This window comes from Nannobrachium achirus (assembly GCF_963921795.1).
Source record: "Nannobrachium achirus genome assembly, chromosome: 5".
In the NCBI taxonomy this organism is placed as follows: domain Eukaryota; kingdom Metazoa; phylum Chordata; class Actinopteri; order Myctophiformes; family Myctophidae; genus Nannobrachium; species Nannobrachium achirus.
This window is the reverse complement of record NC_137814.1, coordinates 46,790,620-46,802,369: the sequence shown is the minus strand read 5'-3', so window position 1 is coordinate 46,802,369 and position 11,750 is coordinate 46,790,620. Positions and strand designations below refer to the sequence as shown.

The following is an 11,750-nucleotide window of genomic DNA, read 5'->3' as shown; positions in this document are numbered from 1 at the left end:
ACAGTGACAATTCAGCCTGCAGTGGCATTTTACCTGTGCTGGTTGGTCAGCTGCCGTATAACCCCTAGGTCGGTGTTTCTCAAACTTTCAAATGTCAAGGTCTCCCCTTAACTCTGAGAGTAGTACAAATGGAACCAAATGAACCCGTCAGGGTTCATTTGGTTCCATGGTTCCATTTGTACTACTCTCAGAGTTACAGACTTGTATGGGTCAATTTAGACCCCTCTAAAGGAACCCACATAGTCCCTGGAATCCACTTTGAGAACCACTGCCCTAGGTATACCATCCCGAATCTGACACAGAAAGAAGAAGAAGAAAAAGAACCTTGGTTTGAATTACATTTTGCTCACCCTAGAGTTGTGGGTGACCAATCAGAGCCCACTATTCAAAGTGGGAAATGTTTTGCTGTGACTTTTTAATCTGTTTGTAATGAATCGTCCACACTGAAGTTACAGGCTAATATCTATATAAATATTTGTCCATCTTGGCAAAACAGAGTTGATACTCTTTGGGGCTAATGCTAAATGAAATAAGTCCCCTGTGTTCCGAGTGGTATTACATAAGTTACAGCCAAGGGTGAAGTTGCTTAATCATGCTGCATCTTAGACTGAGTCTGATCTGTTGAGTATAGCGCAAAAATGTATCTGTAGATCAATAAAAAATTATTTCCAGCTAGAATATCCACTTTTATATACCGTACGTAGATATACAGTAAGTGCTCTCGAAATATTGGCCAGGGCACTAGCATCTACACTAGCATGCTATAAGATCCTTAAAAAGAAGCTGACCTTGTACTGTAAGATGAATTAGTTAGGTTGATCTTTAAATTCATTTTATTAGTGGCTCAGCACGGAGGAGAGGGTATCACATATGGAAATGATGGTAAACTTAGTGACGTACACAGTTAGTCCACCAGACTGTGCACCATACAGATTAAAAGGCTGTGTGGGAAAGGACTAGTTTTTATACTCTACTGCAGCAGTCATGTGGAATGGGTTACCTTACCTGCAAGCCTTAAGATTATTAGTTCTATTTTTAACTTCAAGACCTCCATAAATAACTAGCTGAATAGAAGCTGGACCAGGGCCGTGCAGAGACCACTGGAGGGCCAGGAGCTCAAAGTTCACAATAGCACATTGAACCATATTTTTAAAACACCATACATACACAATAACCTGTTGAAGTGCGTGCGTGTGTGCGTGCAATTGCATGCATTTGTGCGTGCATATATGTGCGTGTGTTTGTGATCTGTATCTATAATAAACCCAACATTAACCTATAAGTAATAATAGATCATAATCTATGATCTATTATATTATTGTCTCTGCCAGGCCGAAGGCGTTTTCACCCTTGTCCGTTTGTGTGTGTGTGTCCGTTAATCTGTGAACAGCTAATCTCCAGTAATCTCATACTTTCCCTGATGAAGACCAGTGGGTCGAAACAAGTTGGCTTTTTAACCTTTTGTAACGATTAAAGTACCTTGATTTTACGCCCTCTCCTCATTTAGCACGGTAGTAGGTAGCGATGTCACCTCACAGCTACTGTAGAAGGTCCTGAGTTCGATTCCCGCCGGTGCCGGAGGGACGCTGTGGATGCTGGGTTGTCAAAGGGCCTTTCTGTGTGGAGTTTGCATGTTCTTGCCGTGTCTCCTAGGGTAGATACCCTCACAGTTTTGTGCAGTTTGAACTGGAACTGTTTGGAATAACGTGTTCCTTCTACGTCCAACCGGGGAATCTCCCCCTGTCAGGTGATAAGAAGCGGCCTGCTCACTCCTCATGCATAGAAGGAAGCATGAGCTCAGTTCAGGGCCCTCCCCAGGTTGGCAGAGGGAGAGCAGAGCCCAGGTTACAGCTTAGGCAACTGGCATTGGGTGAAAAATGGGTTACAAAATCGTGGGATAAAAATTTAAGAGGAAAACCTCCACTGAGCACCTGGTTGTTCTCTCTTTTAATCTCCAGCACCGTTGGAACAATCTGCATGGTCGCACACTCCCTGCAAGCCAGAGTAGAATCTGTTGCCCAATGCTTTTACATCGGCCTGTTATAGATTCCGCTCACCCCTGCAATGACTGAATTCCGATCATTGCTGACCCACAATAACCTACCTGACCTGGCGGAGACTTTTCTGATTATAATTACATCTAACAAGGCTTCTCCTCCATTCACGTTTGGTTAATGTATATGCATTCTATCCTGATTGGCTAAGATTGGCTTCCAAAGTTTGTAGGATTGAGCCGTTTTGAACAAAATGCCTCAAATCCCAAACGCAAAGTGCAATTATCACGAAATCACGCACACACGTTCCCACTAGGTCGAGGAAGAAATGCCACTTCAAATTTTTGAAATCAGCCTCATGGTGCATGGTCGCACAGGCCGATTTGTGGTTTTACCTATAACTCCACCGATCAGTTTCAAACTTTGTAAGCGCACTCCCTAGAGGCCAAGGAAAAACCCTTTCCCTGCATTTTTCACATCAGCCTTTTATAGCGCCACCAGGAGGCCGACTTATGTAAAACACATTTTTTCCTATTATTCATTGAGATTTTATCCAAAAATCATGCAAATCGGTACACAGTATCTCTATAGTCATGTGATCAAGTCCGATCCATCTGATATTTCATGTTCCATCCTAATTGGCTAATATTGGCTTCCAAAGTTTGCAGGATTGCTCAGTTTTTGAACAAAATGCTTCAAATCATCAACGCAGCTTTCGATTACTGTGAAATTTGTCAAACATGTTCCCACTATGTCAAGGAACAAATGCTACCCTTTTCACGTTGGCCTGTTATAGCGCCACCAGCAGGTAGACTTTAGCAAAACACATTTTTGGAACACAATGCTCAAATCATGCATGCAGTGTCCGATTGCCATGAAAGGTCTAAGGTGAAGAACATATGCCAGCCTATTTACATTGGCCTATTATACAGTAGCACCACCAGGACGCATGGCCTGGTGGAGACCTGTGCTCGGAAGAGCACTGCTTCTAGTTACATTTTGTGTTCCTGCAGATGTTCTCGCAGTGACACTTTACTTCCAATTTCTAGTATTATTATAATCAGATCATAATCTTATTTTAGCTTCTGAGGTGTCTGAGCGGCATCTTTAAGGCAGCCATCGTGCGGTCTGCTGTTTGTAAGGCAGCAGCTGTCTTCTCTCCAGGCTCTTTATGGGGAAAATACTATAATGGCAGCATAAACACAAGCAGTATAGATGTGGAATGTGGCACAATTGCCTTCCGCAAAGTTAACCATGTTTCTTACCGTTTGGATTTCACGTGAGAAAGACATTAATTTCTTAATTGTTGGATTAGCTAGCAAACTGTAGAAGGTCTAGTATAATTAAATGGTTCACAGGTATTACACAAATAATCTAATCACACTGTAGCATTTCTTTTTTGACTACATCAACTCTGAAGCAAAATAATCACATTTAAATGCCAACGCAAACGCAGAGAGCATGTACTGTAGGTTTAACATTTTCATATAATGTGTGTGTGTGTCTGTGTGCGTGAGCTATTTTTTCTGTGTTAGATGGCATTTAGTAAGTGAAGAGATCTCATTTAGCAATTACCGTGTTTATATAGATGCATCGTTGTGTGCATATACATTGTAAAAGTAGGGCTGTCACAATTATTACATAATCGTCTAATCGCAATTATTTGACATAATCGTGATTATTTTTCATAATCGTTTGAAAAATGTTCATATACATTTTTTTAAATTCAAAAATAGTGGAAATAGCATATCTACAAGCTCACAACGCGTCGCATTGTGAGCTTGTAGATCGGCTATTGCCACTATCAATGTTTTTTTTTAAGTATAAAGTTGTCAAATATGTCAGTAATTTATTTGTATATTTAGATTATGTGTCATATCTACCATGTGCAACTTAAAAGCCAAATAGAAATCTAATTGTCTATGACAAAAACACAATTAAATTGTTTATCACAATTATTTGAGAGACAATTAATCGTCATGTAAAATGTCATAATCGTGACAGCCCTATGTAAAAGCACATTGAAGCTGTGGCACAATGGCAGTGGAGGTGGTGGCTTTGTGCTCCTGGCAGGAGGCCTTTATTTTGAAACCATGAGCCCATGATCCCCATCCCCACCATCCTATAAATGTCATTGATAATTAGGCCGATAGGTCAGTGTGCTTCAAATAGCCAGAGAAACAGGTGGATACGCTCTGTACTGTGTCCTGCATATAAACTCCATAGCTGCATCAATGTGGAGACATCGTTCAAGTTGTGTTTGCTTCTTCACAGGTTGCTCAATAACGGCCGCAACATGGATTTTTCAAGGTCCCGTCGAGTACTTTGAGACTTTGAGAGTACAGTATGTGGAAAATGATGTCGGAGAAATGCGGAGAAGTTGAGCACTGCATGCGCGCGTGTCTAGGACCCTGAGTTCTAATGAGGCCGAGCAAACAGCTATCGCATCTGACAGAGTTGGAGAGTTGGCTCGTAACCCAGAACACAGGAACAAAATAGCAGCTTGCGCCTTGTTGTTAACTCACCAGAGTAGAGAGAGAGGCACAGTAGACGTCGCCACCGTTGCTCTGTGGAGGAGGAGAAAAGTAAAGGGGTGGAGATATGCCAGCTCTCAGAGTCAGAAAGGATGCAATTAGCATAATATGAGCCAAGTGGTTGCAGATCTTTGAAATGTATTAAAAGTGTCCTCTTGTCACAGCATCCCTAGTCTAGTTTCCATAACAACATTGGACTGGCTAATCTCAATCTGTTCACAGCATGAAAGTAAGCCTGATGGCTCTATTCTGTAATGTTGTACATGCCTATAGTAAGGCAATTACAGTTGATTCCTTGGTAAGCAGTTAACAGCTCAATGCAAAATGCTGTACGTCTTCCTTTCAAAGCAGCTGTAGAAAGTAAGCCCGTTTCCACATGGAATCCATAACAATACAAAATAGACAACAGACAAAACATAACCAGCAGTGGTAGTGGTATGGATAGTCATTCACACAGTGGCCTCATTTCTTTAGAATCTTATGTCATATTAACGTATGTACTGTAAATATGCAAATCCTTCAAAGATACAGTAGGCTTTGTCACAAGGAAAACTTGACTGAATATGTTTCCATTATTAGGAACGATTGAAAATCACTTTTATACTTGGCGTTTAACCACTTAAACCATAGCATCCCTTTTCTGTTTTTTTTTTTTTTTGGTTTTGGTGTACTGTAGTCTGAAAAAGAACGCACCAAGTAAATTGCAAATGATAAATTGTAAATATTATCAAAGTATTCTGAGGCACCCCTGGACTTGGGTCAAGGCACCCTAGGGTGCCACAGCATCCACTTTGAGAAACCCTGCCGTAGGGTGGAGTTGGGTGGAGTTGATCATCTATGCATGTAAACAATATATTTTCTCTTACTTTACTTTTTTTTCTGAAGTATCTTTCTTTTTTTTTTTGGTGAGGACTCTAAAGATTGATATGTCCTTTTAGAACGAAGCCTACTACTGCTGGTAAGTGCTTTGTGCTGCTGAAATAGTAAAAAGTAAAAAAAAAATGCTGGTGTTCAGAGATTCACATAATTATTTTTCTTTTTCTGCATGCATTATAATTAACTGTATATGTTCTTGTCTCTACAGGGAAACAAAAGTGAAATGTGTATATTGTAGGACACAGAGAGACCTACAACATACACATTTCTCAAGTTTATCAATTAACCCATTTAGAATGGGTACACATTATTGTAACCTGACTTTCGCCAGATAGTTGCAGCAGTGCGTAACGCTCTGCCTTACATCTGGGCTCTCTCGGGCAGACTCGATGTAAGGGGCGGGCCATTTTTTGAATTTCTGTAGCAGGTGATTGGATGTGGCCGTTTCTATCACAGTCTGGGAGTGCCAACTCCAACCACTCATATTGGCCTGTCTGCATGACGTTGCACCCAGAATCCGCCTCCTGGGTTTCCACGTGGTCTGCAATCAGACTCTATTGGCTCAGAGCCGCTCAGAGCCCGCCCATAGCTGCCGCTGATTGGTCCGGCCCGGGACTTTACGAGTGTTATCAACTCTGGCCGAGCAAGCCCAGATGGTAAAAGCAGAGCGTTATATACGCAATGCTGCCACCATCTGGCGAAAGTCAGGTTACATTATTGTGTATCATTATTTTATGCTTTAACTATTGAAAAATAGCAGATATACAAGCTCACAGCGCGGCACCGAGTGCCGCGCTGCAAGCTTGTAGATCTGCTATTTTTGAAAAATCGTGAAAATTAGAATTTTGACACGATTCTATAAGTGTCTTTTGAATCCTTCTAAGGTTTTTTGAAAAACCTACCGGTATGTTTCTATGGCAGCAATCTGGCCAGCCATCGTCAAAGAAAAGGTCCTTTTCACTTAACTGGAGCTCAGTTAGTCTGTTCTTGAGAGACTACTATATGTCATTGGTTCTCAAACCTTTTCATGTGAAGGACCCCCAAAATGATATGTATTTGGCCACAGACTCTAAATATTTTGTTCCAGGGACCACCCAGAAGCAAAATTTGAGTTACAAACGTTTGCTTTAAAAATACATATATTCAAAGATTTGCACACATTTTCACGACTTTTTCAAAAATAGCAGATCTACAAGCTACAAGCTCACAGTGAGCTTGTATATCTGCTATTTTTCAATAGTTAAAGCATTCAATAATTCTAGGCCTAAATACTCGGTTCATTGATGTCAAATGAACCACTCCGTTCTAGACAGCCACTACTTGTACCAGTTGCAATCGTTACTTTCAGTAAGGCGGGTTTCAGCACTGTGGTTGACTTGGAAACAATACTGAAATGTATCTAAATATGGAACATTGTCAGTGGATTTGCATACCAGTGGGGAAGGGGCTTTAAGTAATTAAGTAAGGATCTGTTTCTGCATTCAGATCCTTGTAAACAGGTGGAGGTGGTTTTGTAAAGCCGTCAAAGCCCTGGTAAATCCTCCAGTATCCTTCCTCAGCACACAATCACATACATATTATATGATACCATAGCACCCACCTCCTACCTTCTGGTTTTACTGGGTTCCTCTTCTCCCTCGGTGTTGTGCTGCTTTGCACACACTGGATGATCTGGATCTGACTGGATATTTGACTTTAACAGACAACTTCCCTCTAGAGTAGTAGATATTTTTGTCATTCTCTTTACAAGTCTGAGTACAGTATGTTTTCCTCACAAATAAAAGTGAGCGCTGTTATTTTGTGTTACATGTTGCGTAACCTTTGTGAGTGTATTCACGCGTGCGTGCGTGCGTGCGTGCGTGCGTGCGTGCGTGTGCGCGCGCGATTGTACGATAGTGGCAGTAAAGCTGCTCCTAAGCCACACAGGGAAGGGAACATGTGAGGGCGTAGATCTTGAGGCAGAAGATAGCGTGTGCGGAGCAGCAAGACAGATGTTAGTAATACAACAATAAGCTTCATTTACAGTTGTCATGGAGATACAGTGAAACAGTTACGTTCTAATTTAAGTACGAGTTGGCTGTTTTTCTCTCTTCTTGTTTGTGTTATAATTTGAAAAGGCATCGAATCACACTGTTTTCATAGTGCTCTAGATATTTTGGCTTCATGCAAGTGTCTCTGCTTCTTTTTCCTTTTCTTTTCATTATAACCACAATATAAGATCTACAGTACAAGCACCACCGCAGACTCTGTAGGTTCGAATCCACGGTGCATCCGGCTTTGTCGAGCGTCTATACCATACATGGGCAACTGGCGGCCCGGGGGCCACATGCGGCCCCCACCTTCACTTAATGCTGCCCGCAGGTTAATACCGGAATACTGATACATTATTGATTTCAGCTGTTACAATTCCAAACATGACCTGCTTTAATTCCATCAGTCTATATTAGTAGCTTAATGACTAGTATAGTAGTATTAAAATGTATTTTTTTTTATGTCCAATGTATTTGTATTTAGGTTCATAAAGTTAACATGGCTATATAACTAAATGCATTTGAAATTAGATAAAAATGGTACATTTCAGGATTCCAATTAAAAAACAACCACAAGAAAAATTCAGGATTCCAATTCAAAAGAAGCAAAAATAGCCGATCTACAAGCTCAAAACGCATCGCAGATCTGCTATTTTTGCTTCTTTTGTATGAGATACTAGAATGACAAAGTAGGACGTAGCAGTATGCAATGTGGCCCTCTGGAGTGAAGGTGGAAATATAGTGGCCCTCGCCATCATCAAAGTTCCCCACCCCTGGTCTATACGGATGCAATTGGCAAGGGTTTCGGGGAGGGTGATATGTGTCACTAAAACTACACATGCACCTACGGTCTGGGGCGGCACCTGTCAGTGTAGTAGTGTTGGGCGGGAGGAGTAGGACGAAGGCTCTACTTCCTCCCGGTGGGGGCTCCTCACTGGCAGGTAAGCCAGTAGGATATGTGCGTGGGGAGCAATCAGTTTGGCATAACAACCAAATTGGGGAGAAAAGGGCAAACGCATTGAGCTTGTAGATTTGGCTATTTTCGCTATTTGTCACGCAACAGAGTATAAAGCTGCTTAAGAGGTTAGGCAAGGTTCCGCTGGGTTAGTTCAGCAGCGCTGCACTGCATATAATGGGCATGTTAAAATCCCTTCTATTGGTTTGCTGCACAGCACCTTATCATGGGTCAACAGAGAGAGGGAGAGATCCCGCGTTAGAGGCGTAACGAACCACACAGAGCCGCCTCCGTGGGTGCTTTTACATGAGTCATGACATGCCGGCATTCAGCAATCAGAGGCGTGAAGAAAACAACAGCCTTGTGTTACACTGTGCAGTTTAACAGCTGTTGTTGTTGGTGTCTTCTATACATTCTCTCTCACATTTACAGCTGTAGCCTACGCATTTATTTAACGGTTTTATTTATCTGGGGACAAGATATAATGGTGCGCCGAGCTTATACATCACAGCCCTGTCCTGCCTTGGGGGCCGTCTGTGCCTTTTAAACAGATGTCAGTTAGGCTCTGCGACTGCCTCCTGCCTGGTCAAAGGCGTCACAACAATGTTCCACTTTTTATGCAGAGCAGCCAGGCGGATATGATGGGTCAACATTCTCGTCTTAAACATTTGTGGACAAGGGGCGAGAGAGAGAGAGAGAGAGAGAGAGAGAGAAAGTTACTCAGGCATTTGAGTGCCTGTTGTACTCTATGTACCAAGATGGGACATGTTCTACTCTGATGTAACAAGTGTCTTTTTTTTCCGTATAAACATGCTTCTAGCTAAAGTTATAATGAAGACATGCTGTCTTTGATTTTGATTCTTTAACCTCTTGAACCCCATTGCCCCCGCCGGCGGGGGCAAAAGGTGTTGACCTCTGAACAGCTGTCAATAAATGTCAATAAGTCAATAGAGACCAAATCAAACTACAATTTCATTGTTGATTATTGTTACAGTGGTCCTAAAGCATAGTAATCAGCTGTCATTGTACTTTTCATCCATACATTACTCATATTACAGTATTATTACTACAGTATTTTCTGGACTATAAGGCGCACCTGACTATAAGGCGCACTGTCAATGAATGGTCTATTTTCAAACTGTTTTCATATATAAGGCGCACCTGACTATAAGGCGCACATAATAGACGCTACCGTTGCGTTATGCAACAAACAGATGGAGCTGTGCTAAAGGGAATATCAATGTCAATGAATGATCCATATATAAGGCGCACTGGACTATAAGGCGCACTGTAGTTTTTTTAGAAAATTAAAGGCTTTTAAGTGCGCCTTATAGTCCGGAAAATACGGTACTTATTATTACTCGTTTTTATCATTTTTCACCCTATACTTTAACATTGCTAATATTACAGCACTACTCTCACTAAAACATCTGTAGAGTTTACATAGTTTGGAATATATTCATACCATTTTTCCTATCAATTGATGACACCTTGGTGAACAATTTCTCTATTCAATATATATGTTTTCAATGAGGTCTTGAGGCTCATTCACTATTCAGAAGGCAAATATTCCATAGGCGGAGGTCTTTTTCAATCCTCTTTTCCTAGCTAAATGATCACAGCAGGACAATTTGGTAAGAGAAATGTGATGTTTTACACTGCATTTGTGAATTTTCAGGGGTTAGCTGACATTTGGTGGGACAAGATTAGCCGCAATCATTGTAGTTTTGTGTCCACAACTGTTCCAATTTGGGCATGCAGGATCTTTAGGCGGATCTTTCCCCTGGACCCCCCTGGGGCTTAAGCAACACTCCTCCAGACCACAAAACATAAAAAAGACAATAAAATAAATAGATTATGATCTAGTCAACCTTAAAACAATACTTAAAGATCATGGGAGATCATGTTCCCAGTGAGTATATACTTCTACTTCTTAACCTGTTTCCACGTTGTTAGCAAGAAGAAGCTTGTTTTTATTTCATGGTTAGTCTTTACCATATCAAACAATTAATAGCCTACAACAGTAATGTTAGATTCTGTCATTACAGTAACTAAAACAGTCATAGAGTAGGCCTAACAGTAATGTTGTTTCTCGTATCTAATAACAGTCATACAGTAACAGTAGCTACTGTCATTACAGTCACTAATAAGTACACTAACGACCATAGCTATAACAACATCTAGACATTTCCCCCAGTCACAACACATGTCATTCAGCAAACAAGTGCTTACAATTAATGGTGACAGGTTATTGGGATTTGGCAGAAAAAGCCCCAGAGCGAATGTCATTCTCATGTTGGTGGAGGATGAAACTCTTATCCTAACTTCTTGTTTTTAATCAAACGGCCCTAAAACAAATTTCTTCCCTTAGGCGAGGCCTTCCACTTAATCAGAAAGATCTGTATGCCAAATATCTCCCATGAGTGATGTTTCAAGCAGCACATGCTCTTCTGGTATAAACACAGACAAAAACATATATTTTTCTGCCTTTATTGAAAGCATTCAGTATAGATGGACAGCAAACGGAGAAGAGAAGAGACATGCAGTAATTGATCGCCGGGAACAGGACTCGAACCCACAATGCAGCACTGTCAGGCTACAATAGAGCCTAAGTGCCCGGGTTGCTATGTATGATGTCATGTAGTGTGGCGCTGTTGGGTGCATGAAACGTAGGCCTATAGAGTTCACAAGTTCTCTTGAGCGAATGTGTGGGTTTAACTGCCACTCAGAGTGCATGTTTGTCTACAATATTGATACAAGAGTTCTAGAAAACCAATAGCCATTAGCTATAAAATAAAAAAGGTAACTATCCACAACTTTCCAACATCCCATCTTGCATTGTGCAGAAGTTGCACGGAGCTTCCGGCGTGAGCTTGTACCGGTATGTCTGCTGTTAAAACTTCTCCTGTAAATTCCTGCGGAAAGAGGTGGATACACAAGACACAACTATACACATGAGGTTAGATAAGGTGCATGAACATAGCAGCAGGTATGCCCCCCCCCCCCCCATCCCTGACAACAGCTCTTTCTTGATCGCCACCTGTACAATCTCCATTTTTCGTGATCACGTCAGTGCATGACATGATTGTAAGTTAAGTGTGAACGTATGCAGTGTATAAACGTTGTTGTACAGGGTAAATGATAACGGCTAACAAGCAATGATTCAGTGATTCTGAGGATTAGAGGAACATGAAGCTGTCCACAGGAGCCAGTGTTTTTTGACAGCCAGATGGGGACTGATGTGCCCTGGCCGTCTGTCGGTCTACAGCCTCGCTGTTGCTGGCACTCCGACTGAAGCGTAAATCAATATTACCATAGCTGTCACTTTCCATGTGTGTGCGTGTGTGTGCGTGTGTGTGTG

The 11,750-nt window shown here is 41.5% G+C and overlaps 1 protein-coding gene across 1 annotated transcript in view; it reads left to right on the top strand.

The window, feature by feature from the left end:
- The window catches only part of kcnab1b (potassium voltage-gated channel subfamily A regulatory beta subunit 1b), a gene marked incomplete at its 5' end in the record, with an annotated part of 71,431 nt that overhangs the window by 755 nt on the left and 58,926 nt on the right, over nt 1–11,750 (top strand). The window lies entirely within an intron of this gene.